This window comes from Procambarus clarkii, chromosome 6 (assembly GCF_040958095.1).
Source record: "Procambarus clarkii isolate CNS0578487 chromosome 6, FALCON_Pclarkii_2.0, whole genome shotgun sequence".
Classification (NCBI taxonomy): domain Eukaryota; kingdom Metazoa; phylum Arthropoda; class Malacostraca; order Decapoda; family Cambaridae; genus Procambarus; species Procambarus clarkii.
Window position 1 is genome coordinate 28,708,837 of NC_091155.1, and position 17,863 is coordinate 28,726,699.

Below are 17,863 nucleotides of genomic sequence, written 5' to 3' on the forward strand. Positions count from 1 at the left end.
ACCGTCATTATAGTCCTTCTATTCCAAGTTTACCATCATTATAGCCCTTCTGTTTCAAGTTTACCGTCATTATAGTCCTTCTATTCCAAGTTTACCATCATTATAGCCCTTCTGTTCCAAGTTTACCATCATTATAGCCCTTCTGTTCCAAGTTTACCGTCATTATAGCCCTTCTGTTCCAAGTTTACCGTCATTATAGCCCTTCTGTTCCAAGTTTACCGTCATTATAGCCCTTCTGTTCCAAGTTTACCGTCATTATAGCCCTTCTGTTCCAAGTTTACCGTCATTATAGCCCTTCTGTTCCAAGTTTACCGTCATTATAGCCCTTCTGTTCCAAGTTTACCGTCATTATAGCCCTTCTGTTTCAAGTTTACCGTCATTGTAGTCCTTCTATTCCAAGTTTACCATCATTATAGCCCTTCTGTTCCAAGTTTACCGTCATTATAGCCCTTCTGTTCCAAGTTTACCGTCATTATAGCCCTTCTGTTCCAAGTTTACCGTCATTATAGCCCTTCTGTTCCAAGTTTACCGTCATTATAGCCCTTCTGTTCCAAGTTTACCGTCATTATAGCCCTTCTGTTCCAAGTTTACCGTCATTATAGCCCTTCTGTTTCAAGTTTACCGTCATTGTAGTCCTTCTATTCCAAGTTTACCATCATTATAGCCCTTCTGTTCCAAGTTTACCGTCATTATAGCCCTTCTGTTCCAAGTTTACGATCATTATAGCCCTTCTGTTCCAAGTTTACCGTCATTATAGCCCTTCTGTTTCAAGTTTACCGTCATTGTAGCCCTTCTATTCCAAGTTTACCATCATTATAGCCCTTCTGTTCCAAGTTTACCGTCATTATAGCCCTTCTGTTCCAAGTTTACGATCATTATAGCCCTTCTGTTCCAAGTTTACCGTCATTGATATGTGTTTACTTGTCTCCAGATTTTGTTCAAATTATTTTTTTATTTATAAATTAATCTATTTCTTTCAAAAATATATTAATACACTATTAAATTATTATTTGCTAGTGCAGAGTCCAACACAAAGTATAACTATAGTGGTGGTGTGTGTGTGTGTGTTTGGGCAGCATTTGTGGTGGTAATTGTGGTAGTAAGTGGGTCAGCAGTGGTATTGATAATTGTGGTAGCGTGTGTGTGGTAAACAGGTACCACTGGTTTGTGCCTACGGGACACCTTACTCTCTCCTCCGACAATGAGCTTACATCCTCTTATCAATATGTATTAGTCCACACACACACACACACACACACCCACACCCACACACACACACACACCCACACACACACACACACACACACACACACACACACACACACACACACACACACACACACAAATATATATATATATATTAATAATAATGTTGAGAGGCGGGACCAAAGAGCCCGAGCTCAACCCCCGCAAGCACAATTAAGTGAGTACACACACACACTCTTTCCTCTCTGTCTCTCTTTCCCTTGGGCAGTCTGTCTGTATCTCTCTGTCTCTCGCGTAATTAGCTGAGCCACAGCGAAGATAGGATTGCTCAACTCACCGACACATCTCAGCGACAATAAAATAATAAGAAGCAGCAGGAGATGACAGTCTTACGGGCTCACTACAGCCCGTGCTACATGGACATTTCTCTCTGAGTAGCTAGATCTGAAAAAACCAACAGATGACAGTCGCCATTAAGGAGCTGCATGTCGGCCAGTCCGTACGGCTGGCGGCGGCGCCTCTCTGGGGAGAACACACCAAAGTGTCTCATCAAGAATCCACGTAAAAAATGGGTCAAGGAATAAAGAGCGCTTTAGTTCTTATTACTGTTATTGTGTCTCGCGCGAACATCGCTTTCATTGATTGTGCGAGTTTTGTCTGTCAGATTAAAAGCCGGTGTTTTGGGGGGGGGGGATAAATGACATAATTCACCCACATAAATGCTAGCTTTCGTAATGTGTATTGGGTTCGTTTCTATGAAGGAATACAAACTATAAGCTACATCAAGGTTAGCAGTTATGGAGTGGGTCGCGTGGGGCGGCATCTGGCAACGACGACGACGACCCATATTCCGTTGTAGTGGAGTGTAAGTGGCCGCTGCGGCCAGCTGGCCGCTCGCCACCAAGAATGAGAAACCCGACTGTGTGTTCTCATGAATCCGCCAGCCCCACCAGGCGCTCCAAGCCCCGCCAGCCCCACCAGGCGCTCCAAGCCCCGCCAGCCCCACCAGGCGCTCCAAGCCTCGCCAGCCCCGTCAGGCGCTCTAAGCCCCGCCAGCCCCACCAAGCGCTCCAAGCCCCGCCAGCCCCACCAAGCGCTCCAAGCCGTCAGCCCCGCCAGGCGTTCCAAGCCGTCAGCCCCGCCAGGCGCTCCAAGCCGTCAGCCCCGCCAGGCGCTCCAAGCCCCGCCAGCCCCGCCAGGCGCTCCAAGCCGTCAGCCCCGCCAGGCGTTCCAAGCCCCGCCAGCCCCGGCCTTCACACACGCCGCGGTAGTACTCGCATTAACCGACGTGGTCTGATTTTTGTGGTGCAGGAACGACCCCGACACTTGGTGACCTTGGTGGGTGAGGATACTCAGGGGTTTTAAGCCTTACAAATATGGTGCCACTTTTGTTGCTAAGTTCCAGTACTTTTTAATATGGGGCTCGTTATAGCTATGTTGCCATTGTTGATTGTAAGGTGACGTTATATGTAGACGTGATGAGTATACTGATAGGCACAGTGTCATACTGATAGGCACAGTGTCACACAGACGGAAGTAGGGTAGGTCACCGCCCCGCTGTAACACCGTCATATGATGTCCCTCGTCCGGATTTCTTCAACACGAGAAGACGAGGCGCGGAATGGCACTAGGTTTCTCCAGGAGACATCTTGGGAACGAGCACACGCTCGCATTCTGGCGGAACCTCGAACAAGATTTGGCTCCCGTGCGTCAAGTTGGTCACGAAGATTATTGTCATGGACTCCACGCCGTCCCCCCCCCCCCACCCCCCCTCCTTCCCCTCATGTTGAGCCCCCATACCTTTTCTTCCTCCCTCACTCACTTCCTCCGCGCCTGGCCCTTTCTCTCACACCACCTCCGGCCCCGCGGACCCCACCTCCGGCCCCGTGGACCCCACTTCCGGCCCCGCGGACCCCACCTCCGGCCCCGCGGACCCCACCTCCGGCCCCGCGGACCCCACCTCCGGCCCCGTGGACCCCACCTCCGGCCCCGTGGACCCCACCTCCGTCCCCGTGGACCCCACCTCCGGCCCCGTGGACCCCACCTCCGGCCCCGTGGACCCCACCTCCGGCCCCGTGGACCCCACCTCCGGCCCCGTGGACCCCACCTCCGGCACCCGTGGACCCCACCTCCGGCCCCGTGGACCCCACCTCCGGCCCCGTGGACCCCACCTCCGGCACCCGTGGACCCCACCTCCGGCCCCGTGGACCCCACCTCCGGCACCTGTGGACCCCACCTCCGGCCCCGTGGACCCCACCTCCGGCACCCGTGGACCCCACCTCCGGCCCCGTGGACCCCACCTCCGGCCCCGTGGACCCCACCTCCGGCACCCGTGGACCCCACCTCCGGCACCCGTGGACCCCACCTCCGGCCCCGTGGACCCCACCTCCGGCCCCGTGGACCCCACCTCCGGCCCCGTGGACCCCACCGGCACCCGTGGACCCCACCTCCGGCCCCGTGGACCCCACCTCCGGCACCCGTGGACCCCACCTCCGGCCCCGTGGACCCCACCTCCGGCACCCGTGGACCCCACCTCCGGCCCCGTGGACCCCACCTCCGGCACCCGTGGACCCCACCTCCGGCACCCGTGGACCCCACCTCCGGCCCCGTGGACCCCACCTCCGGCACCTGTGGACCCCCACCTCCGGCCCCGTGGACCCCACCTCCGGCACCCGTGGACCCCACCTCCGGCCCCGTGGACCCCACCTCCGGCCCCGTGGACCCCACCTCCGGCACCCGTGGACCCCACCTCCGGCACCCGTGGACCCCACCTCCGGCCCCGTGGACCCCACCTCCGGCCCCGTGGACCCCACCTCCGGCCCCGTGGACCCCACCTCCGGCACCCGTGGACCCCACCTCCGGCCCCGTGGACCCCACCTCCGGCACCCGTGGACCCCACCTCCGGCCCCGTGGACCCCACCTCCGGCACCCGTGGACCCCACCTCCGGCCCCGTGGACCCCCTGCTACCGGCCTGGAACACATTCGACTCATCACTGCGTGCAAGAAAAACTAAGTTGCAGGTTGAAAGTGGGGTGGGGGGAAGAGGAGGGGTGTTGCGTGCAAGGTCAGGTGTGTGGGCTTGCTGCTTGGTGTTTCTCCCTGACCACACGCACACGCCACCCATACACACGTGACACTCAAGCAGACAGACATACACACACGACACCCACATACCCCAATCTCTCTCACCCGCGAATGCGAGTTTCCAACGCATGACATTATACATACCTCTCAATTCCTTTCTTATAACGTTCTGCAATCAGTTGGTCACTGATCAGTTGGTGTTCTTGTTCAAAGCTTGTTCATGGACCAAATATCTTAGTCCCCCCCCCATGACTGTTGTAAATTTTGAATACTAGAAGTACCTACTTGTGGCGGGGTCTCTGGCTCTTTATCTCTGTCTCTCTCTGTCTCTCTCTCTCTCTCTGTCTCTCTCAGTCTCTCTCTCTCTCTCTGTCTCTCTCAGTCTCTCTCTCTCTCTCTGTCTCTCTCAGTCTCTCTCTCTCTCTCTGTCTCTCTCAGTCTCTCTCTCTCTCTCTCTCTCTCTCTCTCTCTCTCTCTCTCTCTCTCTCTCTCTCTCTCTCTCTCTCTCTCTCTCTCTCTCTCTCTCTCTCTCTCTCTCTCTCTCTCTCTCTCTCTCTCTCTCTCTCTCTCTCTCTCTGTCTCTCTCTCTCTCTCTCTCTCTCTCTCTCTCTCTCTCTCTCTCTCTCTCTCTCTCTCTCTCTCTCTCTCTCTCTCTCTCTCTCACTCACTCTATCTCTCTCACATTATGAAGACATCAAAACCTCAGTGGATTCATGGCTGCCCATTAAATTTCCACCTACTTCATGGGGGTTCGTCATGGAAGCCGACTCGTCTTAAAGTTGGGCAATGGGGCTGACCCCGACCCGGATAGGGGCAATTCTCCCACTCAAAGCAGTCACTTTGCAAAGCTTATTGAGACTAGCCCCAAACGTCTGGCTAACAACCATGTACACAGACAACAGACATTCTGTATTATATCTATACCCTTTACCACAGATACATTATCTTTTGCGAATAAAACGCCAAATTTAGACAGCGAACGTAACATTTTCGTTCTACAATTCTCTTCTGTAAACCTTCTTCAGGGTCGGTTCCTACTCTGACATACACCATTGAGGTCTTCTTCTTTAGTACAAAGAAGTTCTTAACATTTGGGACGGGACTCACAGACGTCTCATAAATACTAAACTATATGGTGACGTTTCGGTCCAGGACGGACCGAAACGGCGTCGTCTCTTCATCTTCTGGTGTGTGGTCTGGTCATCATGTCTCCAGCCACGTTATTGTGACCCATCTTGTGAATTACTAAACAATAGGTGCTGATGACACGTGTTGCAGGTTACTATATTGACGAGGTTTGGCTATTGACCTTAGAATGTGTACATTTTTGTTTATACCACTCGTATTGACGCTTCGCATGACGTATAAAGATCTGACGTTTGCGTCAGAATCTTAGTTAGAATTAATATTTGTATAAATGTCAATTAAAGTATTTGTGTAAAGGTTAGTTGATCAGTATAAATGTTAGTTAAAGTATTTGTGTTGGTCGAGTTTGCGAGGAAAACAGAGAGCAGAGGTGTGGAACAGGGCAAGCTGCGGATTGGCTCTCCTTACGTCCCTTTACTGTGAGGTTAGTACCAGATAAGGGACTTTACGGGCTATTCATGCCCGTGCCACCTCTTGGGTGGCTCAATCTTTATCAGTCGGGTAAGGGGCTGGTTGGCTGGGTGAGTTTCGTGGGAAGATTTTAAGATTGAGAAGCAGAAGTGGGTGTCTTCTTCCCAGCAACCTTGAGAGGTTGATGGGTGGTGGATGGTTGGCGTGGGGCACAGCATGGTGAAAGCCAGCGACACAATGTTGTGTGTGTGTGTGGCGACCCCCCCCCCCATCCCTTAGTGGGTCCCCCCCCCCTACATTCATCGCCTCCTTCCCGCCTAACGTTCACCGGACTCTCCCATCACGCCCACTTTCTATTACACCGCCCACTTCTACCCACCGATCCTTCGACCTATCCCTACTCCGCCCACCCACCCACCAGCCTTTCACCCTCTCTGTTATTCATTGCACAATTGCCGCCCACCCAACTCCCCCAACAAACCCAATCACACACACCTTCCAGCTGGTGTCGTGGGTTTCGCAGGAGGAGGGGGTGTGCTACTGGTGCCCACGTTCGAGCCTTCCATCAGGGAACTTGTAATCGGGGTGAAATTCGTTAATCTACCAACCTACATTACCACTTGCCTTATTACTCAACTCATTTATCCATTTAGACACTCACTGTCTATATCAAGACACACACACACACACACACACACACACACACACACACACACACACACACACACACACACACACACACACACACACACACACACACCAAACCACGTATACACCTTTATGTCTAGGCCTACCCACTCAACCACTTTCGTAGCTAGGGGTACTCACCAACATCAACCCCGTAATCACTGGCCACACGTGCCACAAGACCCACTGCGCCCATGCCCAGTTACCCCACCCAGGGCATGGTGGATAACACACACACACACACACACACATACATACACATATATATATATATATATATATATATATATATATATATAAATACACATATATATAGGAGAGAGAGACTGGCAGGAGAGAAAAGAGAGACTGGAGATCCCTCCCCCCCCCGGCCCCTCCCGCCACCACCCCGCCACACCGCGCGCGTGTGAGAGGCTCCGGGAGACAAGCCGCCGCAGTTGCCTCGCTGGCGTCGACCCGAACGTGCGAACCAGCCGTTGGTGATCGTGTCCTTCCCTCCCCCAACGTTCAGATAAACTGACGCGTCTTCACCCCTCCCCCTCTTATCCACTTCGTTTATCCCACAGTGCCACTATCCCCCCCCCCTCATCCATCTTGAAAAACAGAGAACCCATGGAAGCCTAACGGATAAGAATATGGTGTAGCAGCGGCCAGAGGAAACAAAGTGCCTATTATCGAGCCAAGTGGCACTGTGTGTGTGTGTGTCGCGGGCACTCTGAAGGGCACCACGCGCTCGGGGTCAAGGCTGGAGTGCCAGTTAAGCGTGCCATCGCTGCTTCAGTGGGGGAAGACACTCGCAGAGGTACGGTCACCAACCTATATGAAAGACGTGAGAGATTTCAACGCTGTCTTGCTAGTGATCTCTATTTAGTCTATGTATCAGTGTTTCCTCGTGAGCTTCCACCTTGTTGCTTATGTATAGAAGAATTTTATATAATTGTGCCTGAAATGTTTTAAATTTGTCTGAATTGTTATACTTTAGTGTTATTTTAGTACAATTCTCTAGTGTATCCTCCAGTGGAATGTTGTCTTCGGGGCCGGACTTGAGGAAGTATTTTGTCATACAAGATGTTGAGCTTGGAGCAACACAAGCCAGAAGACACCACGAGGTGACTCGCTTCTTGGTGTATATATATTTAGTTGCCATTAGTTTGAACTATGTATGAACCAATGGTGAGTTGACCTTAATAACCCTAACACGGTAAATAGGTTTTTAAGCCCAACACCAAATCAAACTAAAATTATTTCAAGAAAAAAATGAACCATAAAAAAATAATTAAAAGTATTTAAAATGATTAAACTCCAAGACAATCTTTATCAACAAAATTACTTAAAACTTTGCATTGTCTGATACCATTCAAAACAGCTTTAAAATTTAAGGAAAACTTCACTTAAATGAAACAAATACATTTTCTTTAATCAAACAGTAAACACATGAAACAGCTTACCAAATGATATCATTCAGCGTAACAACATACACACCATTAATATACAGTTGACAAGAGCGCCAACTCTACGTCTCATCTTGCCTGCACTACCAAACAACTTATCTTGCCTGCACTACCACAAACAACTTATGTTGTCTGCACTACCATCAACAACTTATCTTGTCTGCACTACCATCAACAACTTATCTTGTCTGCACTACCATCAACAACTTATCTTGTCTGCACTACCATCAACAACTTATCTTGTCTGCACTACCATCAACAACTTATCTTGTCTGCACTACCACAAACAAACACCCTAATTTACAACTAATATTATGTTGCTGTTCCCATTCTCTACGTACACGTCCCTCCACACCTCGCTTATATACACAACAAATAATCCATCTTTTTAAATTAAAAAAGTGAAATAGTCAAATTATTAAATCATCTATTCATCTGGAAATTTCCAAATAGTCATAACAGCTCATAAACCATCCAGTAGTTGGAGCCAGGGAAGTATGGATACACTCTAAGTGAAAAAAGAGAGAGAGAGAGAGAGAGAGAGAGAGAGAGAGAGAGAGAGAGAGAGAGAGAGAGAGAGAGAGAGAGAGCAAACTGGAAAGTATGGAACTAGACTCCAACCGCTTTTCCTAAATTATCGCATTACTTCCTTTGTCCCCTAGTGTGGACGAGCCTGGTAGGGGTACATGTCCCCTAGTGTAGTAGACCTTAGCTGGCTCCCATAAGCTGGCAAGCACTAAAGTTCACTCGAAGGAAAAGCGTTATATAATGTGGGTTAACCTGCCAAATAACTTGGTGCGCGTGAACTCGTGTTCTCCAGCTGTTCTTCAACAATTATCAGCATATGTTTACGCCAGATGTTACATTTATGCTTGTTGTATCGCACTCATGTTCTTGTCATGTTCTCATCGTCACCATCTTCACCTTCATGACTGAAGTATAAATGAACGTTGCAAAACAGGGGGGGAAGTAAGGTGATTATCAGGAGAAAACACTGTTGTTATAGATTCAGCTACTCGGAATAAGTTCCAAGTAGCACGGGCTATGGTGAGCCCGTAGTGGACTTACCTGGCACAGGAGCGGACGAGAAAACACTAAGTCATTAAGATTATATAGCTCTTGGAAGGGATATGAGGATAAGGGTTTAGAATAGGAAGGGAAGGAATGGTCCCCAATCAATTGGACGGTCGGGGATTGAACGCAGACCTGCAAAGAGCGATATCGTCGCTCTACCGTCCAGTCCAAGTGGTTGAGTACTATTCCTTTCCTCCGTCCTATCCTAAATCCTTATCCTCATATCCCTTCCAAGTGCTATATAGTTGTAATCGATATAGATAAGCTTTGAAATAGATAAACGCCAAATAGAACACGAAACAATGGATATAAATTGGATAAGTTCAGATTCAGGAAATACCTGGGTAAATACTGGTTTGGAAACTAGGTGGTTGATGTATGCAACAAATCACCGGGTTACATAATAAGAGGCGGATCACCGGGTTGTTTCAAGCGTAGGTTAGATATATGACCGAGTTTGGGTGGATATAAATAGGGGCGACCTCGTACGGGCTCTACCGACGGGAGACATCTCCCGTCACGCAGGGTGCAGTCGCACCTCCACAGACCTCCCGTATCATCTATTGATACTGGTAATGGCTCAAATGGGCCACCACTTACGGGCTATTCATGCCCGTGCCACCTTTTGGGTGGCTTAATCTTCATCAATCAATCAATCTACGGGCTCTGAGGCCTCCCGCAGGTTGCTTGTTCCCATCTTGTCGCTGCTGTTGTTATCACAACTACTTAAATCATCTACACAAAGAGTTATTAAATACATATTTTGATTTGGGTTTGCCGAAGATGATATATACAAGTTGTATATACAGTAGCCTTTGTTGGAGGTTGATACAGTTGACACACTGTTATTGTATTATTATTGTATCAGGAGCTCATGGAGTCATATTAGTTTGTGTTATTTATTAAACATATTTCCGACATATGAGACGTGTGTGTGTGTGTGTGTGTGTGTGTGTGTGTGTGTGTGTGTGTGTGTGTGTGTGTGTGTGTAATTACCTAAGTGTAGTTACAGGATGAGAGCTACGCTCGTGGTGTCCCGTCTTCCCAGCACTCTTTGTCATATAACGCTTTGAAACTACTGACGGTCTTGGCCTCCGTCAGTAGTTTCTCCTGTGTGTGTGTGTGTGTGTGTGTGTGTGTGTGTGTGTGTGTGTGTGTGTGTGTGTGTGTGTGTGTGTGTGTGTGTGTGTGTGTGTGTGTGTGAAAGCATGTGGACGTATTCCTTCATATACTAAGGTATTCCTGAACTCACAAGTAATAAGGATGTGTGGAGCGGGCAGGGGAGGAGGGGTGCTGGATTACTGGCCCAGTTAGCCACAGTTACGTGCACCAGGGGGGAGGCTGGTGGGGAAGAGGGGGGGGGGGGAGGAGGAGGGGAAAGGAAGAATATATGTCACAAATTTCTCAATCTGCAAAAGCTCTCCAAATCCACTATTATTCTGACATTTCACCCTGGCCACGCTATTGGCTAGGGTGCGCATGAAGGAATGTGCGCATGAACGAGTGTGCGCATAAAAGAGCGTGCGCATGAGAGAATGTGCGCATGAACGAGTGTGCGCATGAAGGGGCACCTGCATAACGCGCGCCAAAATGTTCACCAGGGCTGACAGAGTTGAGCACTCTGGACCCACTGCTTGAAATTTCGCTCTCGTCTTCATCACGCGAGATCCTTAACTAAATATTGTATGAAACGGTCAAACCAGCCAATGTTGCTGGTTTGGCTAATATCTATCATGTGATTTCACTGTGCTATTGACCAGCCCCTTGTGGCGCTATTGACCAGGGGGTAGCCCCTTGTGGCGCTATTGACCAGGGGGTAGCCCCTTGTGGCGCTATTGACCAGGGGGTAGCCCCTTGTGGCGCTATTGACCAGGGGGTAGCCCCTTGTGGCGCTATTGACCAGGGGGTAGCCCCTTGTGGCGCTATTGACCAGGGGGTAGCCCCTTGTGGCGCTATTGACCAGGGGGTAGCCCCTTGTGGCGCTATTGACCAGGGGGTAGCCCCTTGTGGCGCTATTGACCAGGGGGTAGCCCCTTGTGGCGCTATTGACCAGGGGGTAGCCCCTTGTGGCGCTATTGACCAGGGGGTAGCCCCTTGTGGGGCTGACCTCCTTCACGCAATACTCTTCGTGTTGATAATTCGTGCGGAAGTCCGCGTCAGGTCTGAAACACGATTTTCAAGGTCGTATTTCTTGCCGATTTATCACGAAGATTCGTGTTCCTGGTGGTGTTCCTGGTGGTGTAGGTGGTGTTCCTGGTGGTGTAGGTGGTGTTCCTGGTGGTGTTCCTGGTGGTGTAGGTGGTGTTCCTGGTGGTGTTCCTGGTGGTGTAGGTGGTGTTCCTGGTGGTGTTCCTGGTGGTGTAGGTGGTGTTCCTGGTGGTGTAGGTGGTGTTCCTGGTCTCAACCCTCCTTCACCTTCCCTGTTCTCCATTTAGAAGAAACTTGCCCTCTGCATCTTAATAATATTTTACAATTCCCTTATAGTCGAAACTTAAGTTTTATAATAAGTCAACTTTCAACTTAATGATCAGGAATATATCTTTCTTTCCTGACTTACCGTTACTCCAGATTAACCAGTTTCCTCGTAACTCCTGCCCCTCAGCTCCGGGACAAGTCTGGTGGTATACCTCTGAACTTTCCCCCAGAGCTCTGCTTTGTGTATGATAAGGGCCCCAAGTCGGGCTGCATATTCCAAGATCTCTACCGCATGTGAAATACAGAATCCTGAATTGATCATTTCTGAAAGTGGTCGCTTTGATGGCCTGTCGTGCATATACACCTCGACGACACAGGCGTATACGCAACGATACCAGTGCCAGGCAAGACCTGATTTAAACCAGAAGTTGAAGCCAAGACAAAAAAAGGGAAGATAATAGACCGGAACGCAACCCAACGGTAGCAAGAACGCAGCATCTCTCGGCGTCAGGTTTTGACTGCATCATAAAGCATAGATGACCCCCTTGGACCCTGGAGAGCCAACTTAAGTCTCCCTTCTTGACGGCCTCCTACTTTCTACCTCGTGGCTCATTGCTACATGGTGCGGCCAGCTCTCACAACACCCCTTTCCCCGCCCCCTGCTGCGTCGCTCTCGCTCTCTCTTTCTCTCGCTCCCTCCCTCTCTCTCGCTCTCTCTCCCTCTCTCTCTTTTCCTCTCTCTTTTCCTCTCTCTCTCTTGCTCGCTCTCTCTTCCTCCCTCTTTCTCAAGAGCACTACCACAGCACAGAGACATTGTCATCAACGCTCAGTATGAGCAGAGGACGATAAACTACAGCGTCCATGACTGACATGATCACCTGGCTACCATGACCAATAAGAGCATCAGGGGCCACAACTGCCCTCACGACTGCCACACCCAAAATACGTCACGTCACAATCGCTGCACAAACTCCACCATAACCACGCCACCTGTCAACCACCACCACCAACAACAGAGCCAACAAGCCTTCACCACTCAAGTCGACAATAGCACAACAAAACAGACAGCGAGAAATACGTTTACTGGGTCAAGCTGGGTAGTGTGACCTCCGTGTTGGCCCACTGCCAGGCACCTGTGGGCCCGTCGACCAGGGGCAGTGGGGCAGGACCAGAGTAGGGCAGGCGTCGAGTTGGGGCAGGCATAGGCGCTTCATGGGCAGGCGTGTGTGCCAGAGCATTTTGCGTGCAGTTTACTCAAGTGCATAATAGTAGGAATCATCAATAAACTGATCTGATGTCATAGCACAGACGACATTTGATAACAATTAAAGGACGATAGAAAGTTAATTATTGGAAAGTGGAGTTCAAAGCTCATAATGAGGGCTAACAACCTCATAACTAGCGTTAAGAACTAGCCAGAAATGGGAAATTAAAATTGAATAGTACATTGACCTAAAAGAAAACAGTGGAGGCAGTGTTTGGTGACCTCTGAAGGAGCTCTGTCGGTCATAGAAGTTGTTACTTGTAACACAGCAAGGTCTGCATGCAGAGGTAATGGCTGAGGCCACAATAGTGCACAAGCATAGCTCATCACAATCCCATAAGCAAAGAGTAGAGCAAATGCAGAGCTGGTTACCATCAAATGAGCAGGTAGTGCAAAAACAGTGCTGATTGAAGTTAAATGAGCAAAGGGTAGTGCAGAAGCAAAGCTGATCATCGTCACATGAGCAAATAATGCAGAAGCAGAGCTGGTGAGCGTCACCTGAGCAAGGTGGACCACAGAGACGAACGCTAGACACAACTGCAGGTGGTGAGAAGTGCTTAAATGAGAGCCACAAATGGGAGAAGTTAGTGTACAACTTGAGTGAGAGAAGAGGTGTAAGGGCACATCCATACAGTGGGAGGCTAGCGGTGGCGGCCTGCCAGAGGGTTGCAACACCACAACATCTCATGCCAGAAGCTCATGGGGTAGGACAAGGCATTCATCAATACCATTACCAGTTGATTATTCATGGGTGTGCCAGCGCCAGAGATGGTAAGGCATTTAGGTTAGTGCGGGTGACCAATAGGTGATAGCGGCCACGGTGAGAACGACAGGTGATGGCAACCTGGGTGAGGACGACAGGTGCTGGCAACCTGGGTGAGAACGACAGGTGCTGGCAACCTGGGTGAGGACGACAGGTGCTGGCAACCTGGGTGAGGACGACAGGTGCTGCCAACCTGGGTGAGGACGACAGGTGCTGCCAACCTGGGTGAGGACGACAGGTGCTGCCAACCTGGGTGAGGACGACAGGTGCTGCCAACCTGGGTGAGGACGACAGGTGATGGCAACCTGGGTGAGGACGACAGGTGCTGGCAACCTGGGTGAGAACGACAGGTGCTGGCAACCTGGGTGAGAACGACAGGTGAAGAGGTTAGGGTGAGAACATAAAGTACATCCAAGCGTAAGGGATACATGCTGCAACTTAGACCTAAGGATTTACAAAGACAGTTTCGCTTGCTGTGACTGTGCCACCAACCACCCTTGTCTCACGCAACAACCACCACCAACTCCTCATCAACTTTTAGAATGGTAAACTCATCATCCACAAAAAAGGTAACATTAGGAGACTGTGAATAGTTTGCAGACATGAAACACAACAACACCTTTGTGTCGCTGAAGGTGAGACGCCACCCACAACGTATCTCCCCTTTAGTAGGAGTATGCGTATCTCTGAAGATCTTATAAAGCCTTTAGAGGCCATATGTTGTCCACCAGTATAGTCTACACTTACCCTGGTGTTACACTGCACCCCGATCAGCACTTGGGTGTTCTCTTTAACCAGTCGTCAGAACGCGCTATTTCCCTGTCTAGGAATGCCAGAGTTCCATGGGGACAGAGTTCCAGAGTTCCAAGCAGTGGTGGAGGCCAGGGTGAGTCGTGTATTTAACTTTAAATTTATTTCTCAAATTTGTAGTTCAAAGTGTATATTTCGTATAATTGATTCATAATTCAAAGATTGCGAAGAAAAAATGAAAGTATCTATAATGATGATTGTTTAAGTTCAAATTGTAAACAAATATGGAGGTGGGAATTCCGCGCCTCCGTCTGGCCTTGGGTGGCTGGACATTCCGTTAGCTGTCCTTGGCCATGGCTGCTGGGATGGGGGTCAGCGGGCCGCCGCGGGGACGGGGCCAGCCAACGCCTCCATGTCTCACCTTGACCCATTGTCACTATCACACAAATGAATGAAAGCTTTAAACTGTCTGCCTGTAGGTCGTTGGGGAAATTCGGTTCCATAGGAGGTTCCTGAGTACGATTTGATTAATTATTTGTCATACAAACTAGCTATGTATCTCTAAAACACAGAATGTAAGTCTGTCTGTGTCGTCTGCGAATGTCATTGGCCAGTCGGGGTCGGCGTAACTGCCATACTTAGAGAAATATCGATATCTATAGCACCTCCTGCAATTTACATGAAGTTTGAAATAAATTCACTGTTGTTTTTATGTAGAGGTTTGATGTATTCCCGCCGTTTACCCGCGCCTCATTTTCCTGATTTACTCGTAAACGATAAATGTGAATTAAACTCCCCCCCCCCCCCCCTTCTCTCTCTCTCTGTTGTGATGTTTATTTGGTACAGAGGTAATGTGAGATGGAAACGGACGACCTGGTGGCCCCGACAGGAAGGTGCCGTCGAGGCCTAGTGAGATCAGAGGTCACGAGGTTGAGGGTAGCAGTGCGCACCGTTCCTGGGGTCAGGATTACACGACCCCGCCCCGGACACTGTTGCACACTGGGATACTCGTATACACATGACATTATCACTCGTTTTCACATGATATAATCCTTTTTTGGGGGGGGGGGATTCAGCGCTCGTAAACTGTTCAGTATATACACATAATGCCGCCATGATGGAGGTAAGACATATAGCTCTTGTAAGCGGACAGACAAGTGCTTGTGAATCCTGGCGCTGAACACCATTCACAGACATCTTCCTCCTTATGTGACTAAGAACAGTATAAGCTGGTTCTTGGCCTTCGATGATGTCATTTCTTGCGACTTTGGTTTTCGAATTTCAGTATTTTTTAAGGGTCACTTCTATTATTTATTTCTAATTGGTGGCCCGATTCTTCCTTTAGCGGTTAGCGTCTTTGGCATTATATAATCCATCCGTTCGTCTTGTGCGACGAACGACTTGACACTTCACGCACGACCTGATAATGGCTCAGGACGGACCGAAACGTCGTCGTTTCTCCATCTTCTGGTGTGTGGTTTGGTCATCATATCTACAGCCACGTTATTGTGACTCAGCGTCTGGGCAGGTCTTGTGCGATTTTATCTGTTCTATTTCTCAAAGCATTTTCTGACCTTTTGGTACCGATATTAAGGTAATGCTGGTCTTCCAACGCTCTCTTCTCTTCCTCTTTCTACAGCCTTCATTACAACTCCAGAATCAAACACAAATACAAATTACACAACGGTCAATGACCCACATTGTCATTTCATGCTCGATCCACTCAATGTCTATCTTATTTACTTCTATGTTGTCCGGAAGGGCGAGTTTATTGGACAGCGTCACTCACCCTGTGAGGGGGGGAGACGTACCGCCATAACAACATGTGCAACACCCCAAATAGGAAGAAAACCCTCTGGGTTGCTCATCCTGTCACTTGTACTTCGACGCAACTCGGACTTGCTTAACTGTCTCAAGTGAACAGTTTATCAAACAAAGAGTTTAACATATACCAACGGCAAGGCTTACATTACTTGATGGTGCAAAGTGGGGGAAATCTTTTAAGACCAACGTCTAATGTCTATCTGGTGTGAAAACCATGTTGATTGGTCCAGTGTTTGGTCTTCTGTGTTTCTTCCCTGACATGTTGTGTCAGGACGTTCCTTTCCGCTACATCTATCAGGTTTTATCTCCATGTTTCTGCTATCACTCTCGAATTATTGGTTTGCAATTATATTTGTGTACAAATAAGATCTCTTATCACCAGCAGCTTTCCTCTCAATCTAAAAGATATTTCAAACAATCCTTGGACTTAAGAGGCTGTTAATTCAGACATGTATTCTAATATTTGTTTCTGGGTCGTACTGGAGCTCCTCGGGAGGCCAACACCTCAATTTCGTCCACTTCACAATTGCTTTCTTCCTCAATCTTGAAACTTTAAGTCTTTTGACACGCTACATATTCCTTATTCCGACTGTTAGTGATTTCAATGTGCGTGTGTGTGTGTGTGTGTCTGTGTGTGTGTGTGTGTGTGTGTGTGTGTTCCGCTTACCCGTCACTGTACGCGTTTCTTTCTATCCAGACATTCTAATGCTGCCGTCGACTGCCATCCCCCCTGGCGATCTACGGTGCTCCTCCTTCCTTCCCCTGGCGACCTACCCTGCCTTTCACCTTTCCCTTTCGCCAACTACGACTCCACCCCCCCCCCCCCCCCACGGCACACACACACACATGTAGCCTTGATGTGGGTCACCAAGAGGTACGATGACGGCAGCTTGGTGACCGCACCATAATGTGGTCAGCGCCATCACCACTATGTGTGTCACACTGCCCTCGGCCACATCCCTCTCCCCCGTGTTTCACGTCTCTTGTCAGTAACCGAACAAGAACAAAACCGGTGAACACCTCGTTGTTTTATCAATACACGTGACCTGCACCTGTAACAGACCTGAGACTTACTCAAGGGTTAGTCCTATATAGGTCATATAAAAACAAATATAGAATGATGATTAGTATTTTTATAATATAATCGTTTTTAATATAATAACGGTCAAAATAACATTACGTTTAGATATATACGAAAGGTTAGGTGACCTCTGTCTACCCCGTGACCTCTGAAGATACAGCCTTGCCATATCTTCTTGGTTGATTATATCATTCCACTTTACAAAAACATAGCTGGGGCCAGCAAGGACCAGCTAGGACTCCGTTCATGTCCTTGTTTATATATCCCTTTGAGCTACATGTTATTTTGCTTTTAACTTTTGTCCAGAACACACCGCCATAGTGACAGTATTGGGCAACGCCACTCATCCTGTGAGTGAACATACCACCATAGTAGCATGAACAACACTCCCCAATAGGAAGAAAACCCGCTGGGTTGTTCATCCTGTCACTAGTACCCAGACGCAGCTGGGACTTGCTTAACTTTTCAGGCAAACAGATCGTCATAAATGAATATTACCTTTTGGCAATCCTAATCCCAATCCTAAAGTTATCTTTGGCTTTAGGGTTGAGTGTTAAGCTGTGCGTGTCCTGAAGCCAGTTGTCTTTGTCTCAGACGCTGGGGCATAACCTTAGACCATTTGGTCACCATTTGGTCCGGGAGACATCTTCCGTCACGCAGGGTGCAGTCGCGCCTCCACAGATCTCCAGTATCAGCTCTTGATACT

At 49.1% G+C, this 17,863-nt stretch overlaps 1 protein-coding gene across 2 annotated transcripts in view; it reads left to right on the plus strand.

The window, feature by feature from the left end:
- LOC123750304 (uncharacterized) overlaps positions 1-17,863 on the plus strand; it is a 59,189-nt gene that overhangs the window by 11,594 nt on the left and 29,732 nt on the right. Inside the window, exon 1 of one of the 2 annotated variants that reach the window (XM_045732416.2) lies at positions 6,987-7,337. The exons of the other annotated variant lie outside the window; for it this stretch is intronic. The gene's annotated coding sequence lies outside the window, so the exon portion shown is untranslated. Of the gene's footprint in view, positions 1-6,986; positions 7,338-17,863 lie in introns of those variants that run through there. 2 annotated transcript variants of the gene reach the window in all.